General features: G+C 37.7%; 1 protein-coding gene across 4 annotated transcripts in view; it reads right to left on the bottom strand.

Annotated features, from left to right (window-relative positions):
- Positions 1-914: 914 nt before the first annotated feature.
- Positions 915-19,074, bottom strand: part of NEBL (nebulette) — a 690,461-nt gene continuing 672,301 nt past the window's right edge. For 3 of the 4 annotated variants that reach the window (XR_004258429.1, XR_004258430.1, XR_004258431.1), the window contains 3 exons: positions 17,871-17,977; positions 12,238-12,306; positions 915-1,117 (listed from right to left, as the gene is read on the bottom strand). The gene's annotated coding sequence lies outside the window, so the exon portion shown is untranslated. Of the gene's footprint in view, positions 1,118-12,237; positions 12,307-12,428; positions 12,540-17,870; positions 17,978-19,074 lie in introns of all 4 variants that reach the window. The other variant, XR_004258432.1, reaches the window with a different exon arrangement.

Below are 19,074 nucleotides of genomic sequence, written 5' to 3'. Positions count from 1 at the left end.
TGTGCTCACAAGTGCATGCATGATGCATGTGTGCCAACATTGGTGGGTCAGTGGCATCCATGTGCTCACCCATGCTGGCAAAGCAGTTGAGGGGAGGCTGTGGGCAAGTGAACACTGGCAAACCAGTGGGAAGAGGCTGCAGGCAGGTGTGCACTGGTAGGAGCCCATATGCCAAAGCTCTGATGGTTAGACAAAGTCTGCCAGCAAAAGAGCTATGGCAGTGGCCACCGTCAAGTACCCTGGTTGAGCATCTGAGGCTGTGCTGCAAGCACTTGCAGCCAGGCAGGGACCCTGGAAAAAGCCAGCAGATAATGGGGCACTCAGATCAGACTGGCCCCATCCCAATTGCAAGATAGCCCTTTTCTGTTCAGGTCTGACACTCAGCAAATGCCAAAGCTACCTACATGAGTGTTGCAAGCCTTGGAAGATGTGCTCCACTGCTAGCATCCCTGTATCAAACCCTCTGGGTTCTGCGCAGACCAGAGTCTTGTCCCTGCTACCTCTTCAAACAACTCTCCCTTCCAGCTCAAATGGGGGCCACTGGGTCTTCTGCAGTTAGGATTCTGGAGGTCTGTGGTGAGAGTGGGCCATTTCACACCTATATAACTCACTCTTCCCCAAAAGACACTTAGGGCCAGGAACAAATCCTGGTGCTTGACAACCCTGTGCAGGGATCCCAACTTCCTTCTCTTTCAGCCAAGGGTCTGAGTCCTCTCACCATTCAGTCTCAAAGTCTACCTTCTGAAGATCTGCTCAGAGTCTGCTGATCTTCTTGATGATCTGGTGTCCCAGTGGGAGAAGCTCTTTCCAGCTATATCTAGTCAGCCATATTGGCTCCTCTCCCCATTCTAATTTTAAAATGAGCTAAAAGATCTGAATAGACACTTTACCAAAGAAGATATACAGATGACAAATAAGCATATGAAAGATGTTTAATATCATATATCATTGAAGCATTGTATATTAGAACAACATTGTGATACCACTATGCACCCATTAAACTGACTAAAATTCAAAATATGGACATAATCAAATGCTTGCGAAAATATGAGGCAACAGGAATCTTCATTCATTGCTGGTGAGAATTCGTAATGGCATAGCCACTTCACAAGATAACCTGGCAGGAGGGAGGGAATAAATGAGAACTCACTGTAGTTTTTACTCAATTTTTTGTAAACTATAAACTGTTCTAAAAAATAAAGTGCACTTTTTTAAAAAAGAGGCAATATAAAACTATTTCTGAAACAAAAATCACATTATACACAAAATAAAAAGAAAAACATGGAAGGAAAGTCTTACCCTTTAGAAGAAATTACAGGACAAGAAATTAAAAGTGATGTAAAATTGTTAACAGAATTTAAATGTCTGTCAGTAAGACAATGATTATTAAATGGAAAAATAGGCACAGTGAACCCAAGATAGAAAGTTCAGGAACTTTTAATTCCCAGTTACTTTCTTATCCAATCCCATCAGGACCTCAAAACTACATGATTGTGCTATATATTCTAAAAATTCGTTTGTCTCTTTTGACATATGTAGCATTCATACTCAACTCTAATTGATATTATAGTAATTAGAAGTCCAGGATATTGGCCAACATACTCTAATTAAAATTTCTCAGGGAATCATCATCATTATTTTTTAATTGTTGTATGCTGCAACAGTAAAATAACAGATTGATAATTGCATGTTGTAACAATTCCTGACATCTCCATGGTATTTGAAGAAATGTTATATTTTTGCAATATGGCCAATTGGGAAATGAAAAAGAGAATGATGAAGAATTGCATACAATGATCTAAAGACTCAATAATGAACAGTTATTTATGGATATTGGCAAATGGCACAGGATTTAGGCAGCCAAATACACTCCTAATGCATGAGTGTTACACCACAGAGGAAAATTGGTTTGGTCTTACATGCCAAAGAATACTGTAGTTAGTATTTTGTATTTGGAGGGTTCCTTGGGCGTTCGTAGCTATGATTCAGGGGAGTATTAGTCTAGTGGCAACAAAAAGCTCTTTGTTTGAAAGTCTGATTGCTACTTGATCATTAAGTATGATGAGGTCTTTTCTAAGATGGATTTTCTTTTCAGTTGAATTGTGGATGATACAAATTGATTCTTAGTTAAAACTGGTAAGGATGAAATTTGCCATTTTTGAGAACACCTTCCTGTTTCAAAACACAGCAGAGGCAGCAAACTCAAGTATGTCATGCTAGCTATTTTACTGCCTGGTCTTTCTGTGCTTAGAAGCTTTCATTCTACCATGCAGTAGACAAGATAAAATGTCATCCTGCTGCTGAGCCTGCAGAACACAGATATTCTGCCACAGTTTCGCTGAGTAGTCCATGTTATTTGATGTGAACATCTTCATCTGCTCATCTTGAAATTCTTCAAAATCACCTTGACTTGTTCTCTTTCTCTCCCAGTTTCTGAGAAAATATATACTGTAAATTTCTTTCTCATCTGAATAAGAATCAGGGAAATACAAAGAAAACACCAATGAGATGCCATATTTTATATATAGGATTAGCAAAACATTATATTCTTCCAGCATCAAGAGTTGGTGAGGATGTTGACAGGATTAAAAGTTAGTATAAAACGTTACAAGGGATGGCCAGTTGCAGATAAAACTCCTTTGGTCTCTTCCAGAGCACACAGTTTTAGTTGGAAAGTGAATGCTGAGCTAGTGACTGACTACATTTCCAGCCTTTCTTCAAGGTAAGTGTGGCCTTGAAACCATAGTTTCCTATGTCATTGCACACAAAAAATGCCCTATACCCATTATCAGTCACGTCTCATGTTTGTCTTCCTCCTTCCAGGCAAACACTGATCTACTTTCTGTCTCCATAGATTTGCCTATTCTGGCCATTTCTTACAAATTGATTCATATTAGTGATCTTTTGTGACTGGCCTCTTTCCATCAGCATAATGTCTTCTAAGTTCATGCACGTCAACACATGCATCAATAATTTTTTCCTTTTTTAGTACTGAATAATATTCTATTGTATACATATACCATATTGTATTTATTATGGACATTTGGGTTGTTTCCAATTTTCAGTTATTATGGCTAATGCTGCTATATGCATTTACAAGTTTTTGTGTGGATATTTATTTTCATTTCTCTTGGGTATGTACCTAGGAGTGGAATTGTTGGGTCATATAGCAACTCTATGTTTAACATTTCAAAGAACTACCAAATTGGCTTTCTAAAGTTCCTGTGATATTTCACATTCTACCAGCAATGTAAGAAAGATTTCAATTTCTCTATATCCTTGTCATCAGTTGGTATTTTTTGTCTTTTGATTATAGCCATGCTAATCAGTGTAAGCTGGTATCATATTGTGGTTTTAATTTGTATTTTTCTAATGAGTAATGTGGACTTTCATTACACGTGTTTATTAGCCATTTTTATATCTTCTTAAATATCTATTCAGATTCTTTGCCCATTTTTATTGCACTTTGTTTTTTCATTATTGTCTGACTTTCTATATATTCAAAATACAAGTCTTTTATCAGATATGTAGTTTGCAAATATTTTCTCCCATTCCGAGTTGTCTTTTCACATTCTTGATGGTATTATTTGCAACAGAAAGTTGCTTAATTTTTATGAAGTCCACACTTATTTTTATTAGAATTTATCTTTATCATTAAGATAAATGAATAGCATCATAATGAACATCAGGCTTGTATCATATAATGACCAAGAAACAGAGGAGTTTGGTAAGAATGACAATTTTGATTAACAGTAAAGAAATATTTTCCAGGATAAATTTACTATAGAAAAAAATTTTGGAACAGCTTCTAGGTAACTATCTGGTATAGTCATTTTTCAGTTACTCTTCTGAGAATTCAAGAAAGCAATAAAACTTCTCTGGCCATTATAACGTAAAACACTTGCTGAATTTTTCTGTTCAGAATTATCTTTACAAAAGGGAACTCTCAGATTATTTAACATCTGTTAATTAAAGATATTGTAATATTGTGATGTCAATAGTGCAGCACCTTAGGCTTGTTTGTTCTTCTTCCTTCTAAAAATCTTTAGATTAAAAAGAAAGAAAGCTAAGATTTACTAAGCTCATAATATCGGCCAGGCATTTTACTACCTGGAAAAATAATTCATAACACAGTCATTCAGGAGAGGTTCTGCAGCCACAAAATATAGCCCTCCTTTGTTTTCTAGCTTCTGTAACAGAAAAGTAAAATATTCATTCAGTGTGTCTTAAAGTATTAAATGCCTACTATGTGCCAATTATTTCACCAGGTATTAAAATAGAAAATGTGATCTATTTATCCTCAAGGGGATTGTAGTTTGAGAAGGATGAGGAGAAAGATGTAAACCAATAAATATAATAAAGTGTTACAGGAACAGAGTATTTATAGGGTACAGGGGATGAACAAAAGACAATAATATTTGTGAATATCGAGGTGCTTAATGTACATTGTTCCATTTAAGAACACACAGCAGCCTTGTAAATCAGATATTTCCATCTCCACTACACAAATGAGGAAAGTTAAAGAACATAAAAAAATCAGAAAAACTAATAAGTAACATAATAGTAAGTCAAAGCAAGGTTCCCTGCTTGCAAAACTGTGTTCAGTCTGTCACGTAGACCCTTAAACTCTGACTACACTTATCCTGTTAGTGAAGCTGATGATACAGTGGCAAGAAAAGTGTGGCTCCGAGAGTATATCATTCTGTGAGCTCATCAGTGTGCATTGTCTAATGATTATTAATGTATTCTCAATACAACTCTTCCTCTTCAAATTTAGATCTATCCTAATGCACTGTCAGATTATAATAGCTATTAGAAATGTGTAATAGCTCCCGATCATCCTTATTAAACATAGGATTTTAAAGCCCTTATTTTTATCTTTCCGTGTTAAGCCTTGTGGCAAATTGAATCATTGTTGGCAATTCTTTTTCCCCTCCCTTCTTTACACCATATACATCTGCAGCCCTTACCACTTGCCCTTTTAATTCCATTTACTCAAGTGGGCAAAGTTTAGCGCCTCAACATTATGTTTGACAATTATCTAGCTTTGAACAGTGGGATATGGGTAAAAGCAACTATGTACATTTCCAACTGAGGCTGACGGTGCAAAGCCAGTTTCTCCTTGTGCATGTTCTTCATGCGCACTTTGTGCTTTCATGGATACTAATGATTGCTATCCAAAAAAGTTCCTCTGTAACTGAACATCTTCTGCCTGAGCCCTACAATAAACATCAGTTGGAACATATCAGAGGCAAATCCACACCAAGAAGCCTAGCTCAGCTTAGAGCAGCTGGTCTCCAACTGTCCCGCAAGAGCATGGGAAAGAAATACTTATGGTATATGCCACAGAGATTTTTATCGTTGTCATTTACACTACAGTAGCTAACAGAGATAAGCCTCATTCTCTTCCTCATGAGGAATTTAGAATACAAGCACTCCAGATTGATTTATCCAGTTTGTAACATAAAACTTCAGTGGATAATGTCGTCAGCCTATCTGATCTCTAAGTAACAAGAAAATCGTGATTATGGAGAATTTTTTTAATTTTTAATTTTTATTTTTTACATTAGGTTCTGGGGTACATGTGCAGGTCATGCAGGGTTGTTGCATAGGTGCATACTATATCCGGCATTTCTCTCCATGTTATCCCTCCCCACCCTCCCCAACCCTTACTGTCCCTCCCTACATCCGCCAACTGCCCCCAGTGTGTGATACTCCTCTCCCTGAATCCACGTTTTCTTTGTTCAACACCTGCCTATGAGTGAGAACATGCAGTGTCTGGTTTTCTGTTCTTGCATCAGTTTGCTGAGAATGATGGTTTCTAGATTCATCCAAGTCCCTACAAAGGACACAAACTCATTGTTTTTTATGGCTGTGTAGTATTCCATGGGGTATATGTGCCACATTTTCTTTGTCCAGTCTATCATTGATGGGCATTTGAGTTGGGTCCAGGTCTTTTCTATTGTACACAGGGCCACAATGAACATATGTGTGCATGTGTCTTTATAGTAGAATGATTTACAGTTCTTTGGGTATATCCCCAGTAATGGGATTGCTGGGTCAAATGGGATTTCTATCTCTAGATCCTTGACAAATCGCCACACTGTCTTCTGCAATGGTTGAATGAATTTCTACTCCTACCAACTGTGTAAGAGTGTTCCTATTTCTCCACATCCTTTCCAGCATCTGTTGTCTCCAGATTTTTTAATGATCGCCATTCTTACTGACATGAGATGGTATCTCAATGTGGTTTTGATTGATTGCATCTCTCTAATGACCAGTGATGATGAGCATTTTTTCATATGTTTATTGGCCTCATATATGTCTGCTTTTGAAAAGTGTTTGTTTATATCCGTCTCCAACTTTTGGATGGGTTTTTTTTTCTTGTAAATCTCTTTTAGTTCTTTGTAGATTCTGGATATTAGCCCTTTGTCAGATGGGTGGACTGCAAAAATACTTTCCCATTCTGTTTGTTTCTGGTTCACTCTAATGATGGTTTCTTTTGCTGTATAGAAGCTCTGGAGTTTAATTAGATGCCATTTGTCTATCTTGGCTTTTGTTGCCATTGCTTTTGGTGTTTTAGTCATGAAGTCCTTGCCTATGCCTATGTCCTGGATGGTTTTGCCTAGGTTTTCTTCTAGGGTTTTTGTGGTGTTAGGTCTTACATTTAGATCTTTAACCCATCTGGAGTTAATTTTAGTGTAAGGTGTCAGGAAGCGATCCAGTGTCTGCTTTCTGCACACTGTTAGCCAGTATTCCTGACACCATTTATTAAAGAGGGAATCCTTTCCCCATTGCTTGTTTTTGTCAGGTTTGTCAAAGATCAGATGGTTGTAGATGTGTGGCATTGCCTCTAAGGCCTCTGTTTTTTTCCATTAGTCTATATCCCTGTTTTGGTATCAGTACCATGCTGTTTTGATTACTGTAGCTTTGTAGTATAGTTGGAAATCAGGTTGCCTGATGCCTCTGGCTTTGTTCTTTTTGCTTAGGATTTTCTTGGCTATGCGGGCTCTCTTGTGATTCCATATGAAGCTTAAAGTGGTTTTTTCCAGTTCTGTGAAGAAGGTCATTGGTAGCTTCATGGGGATAGTGTTGAATCTATATATTACTTTGGGCAGTATGGCCATTTTCATGATATTGATTCTTCCTAACCATGAGCATAGAATGTTTCTCCATCTGTTTGTGTGCTCTCTTACTTCGTTGAGCAGTGGTTTGTAATTCTCCTTGAAGAGGTCCTTTATATCCTTTGTTAGTTGTATTCCTAGGTATTTTATTCTCTTTGTAGCAATTGTGAATGGGAATTTGCTCTTGATTTGGTTCTCTGTTTGTCTGTTATTGGTATATAGGAATGCTTGTGATTTTTGCACATTGATTTTGTATCCTGAGACTGCTGAAGTTGCTTATTAGTTTCAGGAGATATTGGGCTGAGACGATGGGGTCTTCTAAATATACAATCATGTTATCTGCAAATAAAGACAATTGACTTCCTGCTTTCCTAATTGAATACACTTTATGTCTTTTTCTTGCCTGATTGCTCTGGCTAGAATTTCCAATACTATATTGTATAGGAGTGGTGAGAGAGGGCATCCTTATCTAGTGCCTGATTTCAAAGGGAATTCTTTCAGCTTCTGCCCTTTCAGTATGATATTGCCTGTAGGTTTGTCATAAATAGCTTTTATTATTTTATGATACATTCTGTCAATACCTAGTTTATTGACAGCTTTTAGCATGAAAATCTGTTGAATTTTGTCAAAGGACTTCTCTACATCAATTAAGATAATCAGGTGTTTTTTTGTCCTTGGTTCTGTTTATGTGATGGATTACATTTATATAGACTTGCGTATGTTGAACCAGCCTTGCATCCCCAGGATGAAGCCTACGTGATTGTGATGAATAGCTTTTTGATGTGCTGTTGCATTTGCTTTGCCAGTATTTTATTGAAGATTTTTGCGTCAATGTTCATCATGGATATTGGCCTGAAATTTTCTTTTTTAGTTGAGTCTCTGCTTGGTTTTGGTATTATTTGATGTTGCTCTGATAGAATGAGTTAGGGAGGATTCCCTCTTTTTGTATTGTTTGATATAGTTTCAGAAGGAACAGAACCAGCTCCTCTTTGTATGTCTTACAGAATTCGGCTGTGAACCCATCTGGACCTGGACTCTTTTTGGTTGGTAGGCTATCAACTTCAGCCCTTGTTATTGCTCTATTCAGGGTTTCAACTTCCTCCTGGTATAGTCTTGGTAGAGTACAAGTGTCTAGGAATTTATCCATTTCTTCCTGGTTTATGTGCATAGAGCTATTTGCAGTAATCTTTGCTGGCAGTTTGTATTTCTGTGGAATCAGGGGTGATATCCCCTTTATCTATTTTTATTGCATCTATTTGCTTCTTCTCTCTTTTCTTTTTTATTAGTCCAGTGAGCAGTCCGTCAATTTTGTTGATCTTTTCAAAAAATCAGCCACTGGATTTATTGAGTTTTTGAAGGGTTTTTTTCTGTCTCTATCTCCTTCTGTTCAACTCTGATCTTAGTTATTTCTTGTCTTCTGCTTGCTTTTGAGTTTATTATTATTCTGCCTCCTCTAACTCGTTCAATTTTGATGACAGGGTGTCACTTTTAAATCTTTCCTTATTTCTCATGTGGGCATTTATTGCTATAAATTTCCCTCTCGACACTGCCTTAAAGGTGTCCCAGAGATTCTGGTAAGTCTTTATTCTGATTGGTTTTGAAGAACATCTTTATTTCTGCCTTCATTTCATTGTTTATCCAATCGACTCTCAGAAGCAGGTTGTTCAGTTTCCAAGTGGTTGTGTGGATTTGAGTGAGTTTCTTAACTCTGAGTTCTAATCTGATTGTGCTGTTTTCTGAGAGACTGTTTGTTATGATGTCCCTTCTTTTGCATTTGCTGAGAAGTGATTTGCTTCCAATTATGTGGTCAATTTTAGAGTAAATGTGACGTGGTGCTCGGAAAAATGTATATTCTGTGGATGTGGGGTTAAGTGTTCTGTATATGTCTATTAGGTCTGTTTTGGCCAGCTCTGCATTCAGGTCCTGGATGTGTTAATGTTCTGTGTCATTGATCTAATATTGACAGTGGAATATTGAAGTCTCCCACTATTATTGCGTGGGAGTCTAAATCTCGTTTTAGGTCGTTAATAACTTGATTTATGTATCTGGGTGCTCCTCTGTTGGGTGCATATGGTATTAGGATAGTTAGCTCTTCTTGTTGGATTGATCCTTTTACCATTATGTAATGCCCTTCTTTGTCTCTTTTGGTCTTTGTTGGTTTAAATCCCATTTTATCACAGGCTAGGATTGTAAACCCTGCTTTTTTTTGTTCTCCATTTGCCTGGTAAATTTTCTTCCATCCCTTTAATTTGAGTCTGTGTGTGTCTTTGAATGTGAGATGGGTTTCCTCAATACAGCACACTGATGGGTCTTGACTTTTTATCCAGTTTGCCAGCCTGTGTCTTTTGATGGGGGCATTTACGCTGTTTATATTCAATGTTAATATTGTTATGTGTGAATTTCATCCTGCCATTTTGTTACTGACTGGTTCTCTTGCCTGTTAGTTGATGTATTTTTGGTCTTTGCCATTTGGTGTGCTTTTGCAGTGGCTGATACTTGTTCCTTTGCGTGCCTAGTGTTTCTTTCAGGAGCTGTTGTAGGGCAAGTGTGGTGGTGACAAAATCTGTCAGTAATTGCTTGTCCATAAAGGATTTTATTTCTCCTGCACTTAGATATGAGATTCTGGGTTGAAAGTTCTTTTCTTTAAGGATGTTGAATATTGGCCCCCACTCTCTTCTGGCTTGTAGGGTTTCTGCTGAGAGATCTGCTGTGAGTCTGATTGGCTTCCCTCTGTGGGTGACCTGACCTGTCTCTCTGGCTGCCCTTAGCATTTTTTCCTTCATTTCAACCATAGTGAACCTGACCATTATGTGCCTTGAGGTTGCTCTTCTTGAGTAATATCTTTGTGGAGTTCTCTGTATTTCTTGGATTTGAATGTTGGCCTGCCTTGCTAGGCTTGGGAAATTCTCCTGGATAATATCCTGGAGCGTGCTTTCCAGCTTGGATTCATTCTCCCCATCATATTCAGATACACCTATCAAGCGCAGATTAGGTCTTTTCACATAATCTCATATTTCTTGGAGGGCTTGTTCATTTCTTTTCACTCTTTTTTCTCTTGTCTTGCCTTCTCTTATTTCATTGAGTTCATCTTCAATCTCTGATATCCTTTTTTCTGCTCGATTGATTCAGCTGTTAAAACTTGTGTTTGCTTCACGTAGTTGTCGTGCTGTATTTTTCCACACCATCAAGTGATTTATGTTCTTCTCTAAGCTGGTTATTCTAGTTAGCATTTCATCTAACCTTTTTTCAAGGTTTTTGGTTTCTTTGCATTGAGTTAGAATGTGTTCCTTTAGCTCAGAAAAGTTTATTATTATCCACCTTTGGAAGTCTGTTTCTGTCAATTCATTGCACTCTTTCTTGGTCATGTTGGGTCATGTTGTTGAGGAGCTGTGATCCCTTGAAGGAGAAGAAGTGTTTTTTTGTGCTGGTTTTTTCCCATCATCTTCGTCGATTTACCTGGCTGTGATCTCAGGGAGCTGCTCAATGAGGTTGCTTGTCTGCCTGTGGAGGTACTATTGGGTTTCTAAGGACTCCTTCAGGTTACTAGGTAAGCTCCCTGTGTCCTGTTTGTTTACACTGGGAGGTTAGGCCTGCCTCTTCCACTGACCTGGAGGTGCTGCTGGGTGGTCAAGAACACCGTCCCATTGCTATGTAGGCTTCCTGTGTCTTTTGCTAACACGTGAAGCCCAGTCCCACCTCTTTAATGGTGGGTTGTGTCTTTTCTCCACAGGGCTGGATCATTCAGGGTTCAGCTCAAACTGAAGCACTGGCTGGGTAACCCACTAGAGTTAGTGCTGCAGCCCTCTGGGGTTTGTAGGGGAGGGGAGGGACCTGCCCAGTGGCACCATCTGTCTCCTCGCTTTTAGCTCCCTCTCTCTCTGGCCAGGGGGAGGGGGCCAAGCTTGGTCTACAGGCTCTCCCAGCCGGCTTATGGGCTTATGTGTTTGCCTAGATCTGTGTGCCAATCCAGGACACCGTCCTGGATTATTATTCAACTCTGGGCTTGTAATTCCCAGTGCTTGACTGGCAAATATCCCCTGTTCTGTGTATTGCTGAGGCTTTGGGAGAAGTGATGTATCTGGACCGGAGTGCCAGAGGGGAAGCCTCCAACTCACCAGTCAGATGCACTATCTGGGTGAAGCGGTATCCCTCCCAGCCTCGGTCTGCCCTACCTGGGCTTTGCTCACTGTCTGACCAGACCTGTTGACAGGCACCTCATACATCGGTGGGAGCTAGGGGATCTCTGGATTTCTGCGTCTCTCTTGCTGGGTGTTGTGCACCCTAGTTGTGTCTGTTCGGCCATCTTGACTCCCGCTATCGATTATGGAGAATTAACACTGTCAGCCATTACTTCCATTATAAAGTAAAAGTAGTATCTCCTTGAACGTTTCAAACTTAACAGGTCAAAATCTGGACACTTTGTTTCCACCTCTGAACTTAATTCCTCCGTCAGTTTCCCATCACAGTAAATGCCACCTTGATCCAGCTAGAAACCCAGGAAGTCATCCTGAACCCTTTCCACATCATTGCTCTCCACATTCACGCTGTCAGTAGCTTTTCCAAAGATTTTCTAGGATTCTCTCTTGGGCCCGTCAACAGTCTCCTAATCCTTGCAAGCACAGCAATCTCTCTACCCATCAAAACATACCATAAGGAGAGTAGCAAAGACAAACCACAAAAAGCAAACACTAAAAACTCAAAAGATTTGCTATCCACTTAAAATTGTTATAAGTTTAGAACAGTGCTGCCCAATAGAAATAATGCAAACCACATATGTAATTTTAAATTTTCTCATAGTCATATTTAAAAATGTTAACACAATTACAGAAAATAATTTTGATAATATATTGTTACTTAACAGTATATTTGATAATATACTGTTATCAGAATTTTATCATTTCAAGAGAAAATAAATAAAAAATTAATAATGAGACTTTATACTTTTTCGTACAGTCTTCAAAATTTAGTTTTTGTGTTACTTTTACAAAACATCTCAATTTAGACTAATTAGATTTCAAGTGCGTATATGCACACGTATGAATCAATGAGAAAAAGACATGAACAAAAATGAGTACATTCTGCCTTCTTTTACACTGTGTTCACTGTTACTCACTTTAAAGTGCTTTTTCTGGGATCAGACTGAGACACTGCGTCGACGACAGGGAGAGATTGCTTCATTGCTCTAGAAGGAATAAAAATGAATGCAAATCTTAATTATTCCTAGTCATGACTTTATTTGTTACTTACAGATTAAACAGACTGGCCACATTATCCACTGAAGTTTCATATTTAATTTTATTATACTTTAATGATGATTGATGTTTGTAAGATTTTAATTACCCAAGGTACTTTTGACTCTGATAGCCAATGTATTCTTCTTAGAAAAAATGGTGCTTCTGTATCTCAGAATCTTCTCTATCAGCATGGCAGCAACTGAAAAATTAGTGGACAAAAGGGAAAAAAGCTTATGAAGGTATACAAATATACTTATTTTCTAAAGTCACAAGAAAGAAACTAAGCAACGAAGTTTAACTTCTAGTTCATTGCAGACAGCATCCTTGATAAAGAGTATTTTTTTATCGCTTAAAAACATTCACCTTAAGTGCATTGTTTTAAATCTACCTAAGAGTTTTGTCCTTTCGAAAGAATAGTTTTGGCAGTATTTTTACTGTGATTTTCATGAGAGTTCTGAAAAGGTTATTCATTTCATAAATGATACTATTAGACTTCCTGGAGTTTTTTGTTCATAGAATTCTTGATAAGCTTCCTCAGAGAAATGAGGGGATAAAGGAAATAATTACTGGGCCTCAAGAATTAAATTTTTGATAGTCTGAGGTGGGAAATTACCTCATTCTGAAGGAGACAGTTTAATATTTGGGCCCTTTCAAGGCTGATGGCTTATTAATAGCAAGGAAAAGGGCTGTGAAAGATCATGGGAGTCCTGCCACTCAGGTGTCCCATGATCCTGATCATAATATCTGCAATGGATTTTCTCAAAATGGGTAGTATAGTTAAAAAAAAAATAAAAGTCATCACCTTAAGATATGATAAATCAACACAAACCCTGGCAATGTTAACAGCAACAGAAACAGAACCAAGAGGAGTGAGATCACTGTATGGTTGGGATGTTTGTGCCCTGGAAGCCTCATGTTGAAATGTAATCCCCAGTGCTGGAGGTGGGGACTGGTGAGAGGTGTTTGGATCATGGAGGAAGATCCCTCATGTGTGCCTTGATGCCATCCTCTCAGGGTAATGAATGAGTTCACGTGAGAGCTCACGTGAGGTTGTTTATAAAAATCTCTGACCTCCTCCCTGCATCTTGCTCCCTCTCTTGCCATGTGGTACACCTGCTTTTCCCTTTGCCTTCCTCCATGACGGTAAGCTTCCTGAGGCTCTCACCAGAAGCCAAGCAGATGCTGGTGCCATGCTTGTACAACGTGTAGAACTGTGAGCCAGTTAAACCTGCTTTCTGTGCAAATTATCCAGCCTCAAATATTCCTTTAAAGCAAGGCAAATGGACTAATACAGCCACCATATGACGTTATAAAGTAATTATTGATTTTCTTAATATCACTTAGGAGGGTGCAACTCTACCAACATGAACAACCAAGGAAGGAGAAATGACATAGGGGCCAAGTCATGGTGATCACGCAGCAAGCCCGTGAGTGATGTTCCAAGTCACTCCCAGCCCCTCATGTAATCATCAAGGTAGATGCTACAATGAAAACCTACCTCAAAGGTAAGATGATATTTGGCCCCGGAAGCTGGAGTGCTCTGGGTGAACCATCCAGATTTTGCTGCCAAGGGAAGGGAAGTTGAGGGATTTGGGAGCGTAGAGAATACCATCTATGGGAGGAGAGGAAATGACGATGACATTCCTTTCACTGGAGACCTGTCTCCACCTTCCCCACCTTCCAGCAGCCTGGAGACAGTAGCTGCACGTCATGGTGATTTCACTTGCTCTGAGTATTGCAAAAGTTTTCATAGTTTCAAGAAGCTTACTTTCCCTTCAGCACTTTTTAAAACCTACTTATCGATTGTATGGACTATTTATTTCATGTTGTATGTGATTATGACCAGGAAGATGGTCTTACTGAGCTTTGGAATTGCTATGCCTGTTCCTTGAGCTATAATATAGAGCTCAGGTATTTTTGGGATATTGCATTCAAATCCAAAATGTGAGCTGAAAGAAAAAAAGCAAGCACATTGCTTGAAATTGGGTCTTAGAACAATGTTTCTTGAATTTTGTTTCCTATTTCTCAGTTTTCCTTTAGGCAATTAAAAAGCATCAGAAGATATACATTTAAAATACGTTGTAAGGAGCATGTAATTCAAATCTAAAAACGCCTAAATTATCTATTAGTAAACAGTTTGTACTCCAAAAACTATTTTGTTTAATTGAAAGTGCTCAAAAGGCAACCGTTTGTAAATATTCAAATTCAGTGACTTAATCTGCCTCTATTTAACTAAACTATTCTGTCCTGGGATGCAATTGAAAGTAACAAAGCTAATAAGTAAACATAATAGACTACTTTCTCACTGGATTAATACAGATTAGTAAATTAATCCTCCTTGATTAACACAGAAAGTCTATCTTAGAAATATAAGCAAAATGTCTTACTATTTTCCTTCTTGATAGTAAGGATATTTTAAATGATATACTATATAAGATCTTATTATATTGGGTTTCCCCCCCAATTATTTTGAGAAATTGTACATTTATAGGAAAGTTGTAAGAGTAATGACAATTAATGTCTATATACCAATTATCCATATTCATCAATTATTAGCACTTTACCATATTTTTCTCATTTCTCATTTGTGACTTATCTAAGAGTCAGTTTCTATCTTGACACCGCACTACTAAATATTTCAGCCTTTACTTCAAAACAACAGAAACATTTTCCGACATAAAGATAATTCAGTTATTCTAGTTAATAAAATTAACATTGATACAACTCTGTCATTTAATACTTAGCCTGTATTTAAATTTTTCGATAATGTTCTTTATAATTTTTTTAAAAAATGAACAGTTGGTTAAAGAATCACACATTGAATTTAGTTGTTCACCTACCTTATTTTATTAGACAAGTTCATTTGCTTTTAATTTTTATTCTTTGTTTTCTAAACAATCCTGAGAGGAAATTGCAGAGATTAACTAGAAATGTCTCAGCATTTATCTCTAAAGAGCAAAGTTCTTCCCTTACTGAAACAGTATGATTGATTTAAAAAATCTGTGTGTGGCTTTTTGTTTTACTATATTTATCATAAAAATGTATTGCTTCTTTTTATTTAAAAAAATTGCGAAGACAGAATAGGAAAAGGAAGGGAAGCTCATTACCATCACCTGGTGAAAAACTGTGACTGTTCTGTTACATTTCATTTTAGTCTTAACTTCCATGTAACAGGATCTCTCTAGACGACAGAAAGCCAGACACTGCTGGACCAGTGAGACCAAGATTCAGGCCAACAAGTCCAAAATATCAACATCCAGATTCTGTGGAACCCAAAAGCTGCCTAGAATTGTGGTGGTAAATTGACAATTAAATCTTTCCATTCTATTATTCTTCAGAGTTTCAAGGCAACTCTTGGTTGATACAATTGTAGCTTCAGCCAGACTAATCTGAATTCCAGAATTTTCCACCTTGGCATCTAATGGAAGACAGTGAAATGAGCAAGGGAGCCCGAGATGGGGTGAGAGTCAGACAGGAATTTTCTCAACTGCATCATCGCAGATTAGCTGAATTTCTCTCTAAGTGCCTAGAGGACGTTATCATTGAGAATGCACTTTGTATTTCCCCAAGGGAAAGTGTCCTCAAACAGAACCATTCAGAACAAATTTCAAAGGAAACGAGGATATCATGTTACATGTATATTAACCTGAAAAGGCACTACAGAGACTGGCAGAACTACCTGATTGAATAAAGAGTGTAGGGGTTTTTTTTTTTTTTTGATATTTCTTTCAGCCAAAACTATGGGAAGCCAGACACAGACATCTGAGATTAGAATATTGCTCCAGTGTGTAAGTTTATTACCAACTGGTATGAGTTTTTTCTAGATATGATTGAATAAAAGTGTGACAATTTTTTTAAATGAGTTAACTTTTCTGAAAAAGTAAGAAAAGAAAAGTTTAAGAGTCTTTATGGTCTCCTGTAACCACAATGACAAAATGTAAAATGAATATAATTTATTAACTTAGAGTCATGCCCCCTTCCAAACTATGGAAACAGGACCGCTCTTTGAAATTCTCTAGAATGGTTTTACATGACTATTCTTTGGATGGCTGTTGAAAGGAACAATTCATTATTGTATGCATATATAATAAAAAAAGATTAATTTCTTTTTGTAAATATTACGCTCAAGATCAAGTTTATGCTTTTATGATAGCATTAAAAGTAATTGGTATTCTCTGTTTTTCCTGTTTTATTTATTTAAAAAAGGAAATAGCCATTTGTTAAAAATAAGTTTGGGTAGTTCTAACAGCTCATGTGAAAATGATAAGCCATGTTTTTTACATTGTTTTACTTAAAAAATCCACTTGTAGCATAATAATTTAATTGGTTCATTTGAAATGCAAATATAGAAATTGTTACTATAATCTAGCCTAAAAGAACACATTTCAAGAAGTAATTTTAAAACTTTCAGAGAGTTTCTATAAAACTCTTCCATGAGTGTAATAACATCATAAATTAAAATTTCATGTCATTTTTACATACATGTGTATGCACGAAGTACAAATGCTGAGTCTTACCTGATTATCAATATCAGAAAATAATTTTAGAAATATATTCTTAGTATGAATTGTTATCCTGGCCTCTCCCCGACACATACACAATGCTAAAATACTGCAGATCTGCTATGTGAACGATAGTAGAAAATAAGTGTGTATGTTATCTTTTCTAATAAGGTACCTCCTTCACTTTACATAAAGGACTTTCTCAAGCTATTTTCAAATTATTCTCAATTTTTTAAAGTGAAATGTTTTTCTGAACACTGGACTCTCCATGTTCAGTGTTGATCAGACAACTAGACCTTTTGAAATGACACAGAAACCTGTATCTTCTCAAGGGACAAATTACTACTAAAAAAGAGAATACACAAGTTAGTACTCCAAGGTGCCCATTGTTAAATTCATGGCAAAGGCATGAACTTTGAAATCCCTATGTTTTCAGTTGCAAAAGACTACACCTGTTCTATTACTGAAAAAATTATGCTCTTCAAAAACTGCAACTAAAACTCAGCCATGTGTACCCATCACCCAGTGTCAACAACGGAAATGACCACTGTGAGTATAAATGTTGTTTGGATTCAACCATTTCTCAACAAACGGCTCTGTGATTCTCCCAAGCATCTCTAGAGATTGAAAGCCTGCTGAACTCAGAGTCAGAAACAATGGGTTCAAGTCTAGATGATGCCACTTCTCAGTACCTTGCGGTTTTTTTCTAGCACTGTGGTTGCCTATTTCTGTTTTGAAAGGTCAAACACTCCACACCAACTCAGGAAGTCCACAGAGTCTGAGAAGGGAGCAAGGATTTCTCATCTTGTTACTTACTTGCTATGGACTGAATGTTTGAGTACCCCAGAATTAGTATGTTGATGTTCTAGTTGTCAACATGATAGTATTTGGAGGTGGAGTCTTTGGGAGGTAATTAGGTCATGAGAATGGAGCCAATATGAATGGAATTGGTTCCATTATTAGAAGAAACACAAAGAAATTTTCCCTCTCCCTCCCCCCTCCCTCTTTACCTTGTGAAGACACAGGGAGAAGGTAGCCATCTTGAAACCAAGACGAGGGACCTCTGCAAGAATTCCACCATACTGATACCGTTACCTCAGACTTCCATCTTCCAGAACTGTGAGAAATAAGTACACATTGGTTGTTTAATCCACCCAGTATATGATACTCTGGGATAGCAGCCTGAACTGACTAAAACATTACTCAATTCTCAAATCCTTGTGGTTTTCATATGGAATTTATTTCTTCAATGTGAGAAACATTCTGCTTACATCCTCTTGTTTCTATCTGTCTCCATTCACTCTCATCACTTTACTTCTTCCTTGCCTCAATCCCTACCCAAATCTGTCATTAATTCTCTGGACAGGCATACCCTTGTTTCGTTGTTTGGTAAATGCTCACCTTCTTTTAGGAAAATTCAGTCTGAGGTCTCACATCTTAATACTCTTTGGAAATTTAGAATAATTGAGTTTTAACATTTTCCCCTTTATTTTTGAGATTCAGTGGTCATTTTTCCTCACACAGTCATTTCATCTTTACCAGCATGGGGGAAACTAATATTTCTACCAAGCTAGCAGTGTGCGCCATCAGCATCAACTCTTCCAAACACATCATGACTTCACTGTTTAGTTTTCATTGCCTTTCAGCAAACAACATTCTTTATACCCAGAAAGAAGAAGTACAATCTTGCAAGTATGAAGAATTCAGAGTCCCTGAAATATGACCAAATCTTCCTTGCATTTTTCAAGGTTTATCAAGAATAACTAAAGCTTGCTGTGAGAATTTGACATCTTTGAATTATTTCTCTTCTTTCAATAAAGACTGATTCAGTTACTCACAGAATTTTTATTTTCATTTTTAAATATGCTACAGTGGAATTCCAAATGAGGAATTCAGGCAGAGTCCATAAAATAATTGATATCTTCCCTTCCCTACAGCAGGAAAAATACCGAGAAAAAGAAAATGTAATTCAGCCTCAAATGTATCCTCTATCCCACCCTATAAGAAAAGTCTAAGTATGGGCCGGGCGCGGTGGCTCACGCCTGTAATCCCAGCACTTTGGGAGGCCGAGGCGGGTGGATCACGAGGTCAAGAGATCGAGACCATCCTGGTCAACATGGTGAAACCCCGTCTCTACTAAAAAAAACTACAAAAAATCAGCTGGGCCTGGTGGCGCGTGCCTGTAATCCCAGCTACTCAGGAGGCTGAGGCAGG

This window comes from Sapajus apella, unplaced genomic scaffold (genome assembly GCF_009761245.1).
Source record: "Sapajus apella isolate SASKATOON/1434 unplaced genomic scaffold, GSC_monkey_1.0 scaffold53, whole genome shotgun sequence".
Classification (NCBI taxonomy): Eukaryota; Metazoa; Chordata; class Mammalia; order Primates; family Cebidae; genus Sapajus; species Sapajus apella.
Note: the sequence above shows the minus strand (reverse complement) of the source record. Positions and strands in the feature narration are given on the sequence as shown.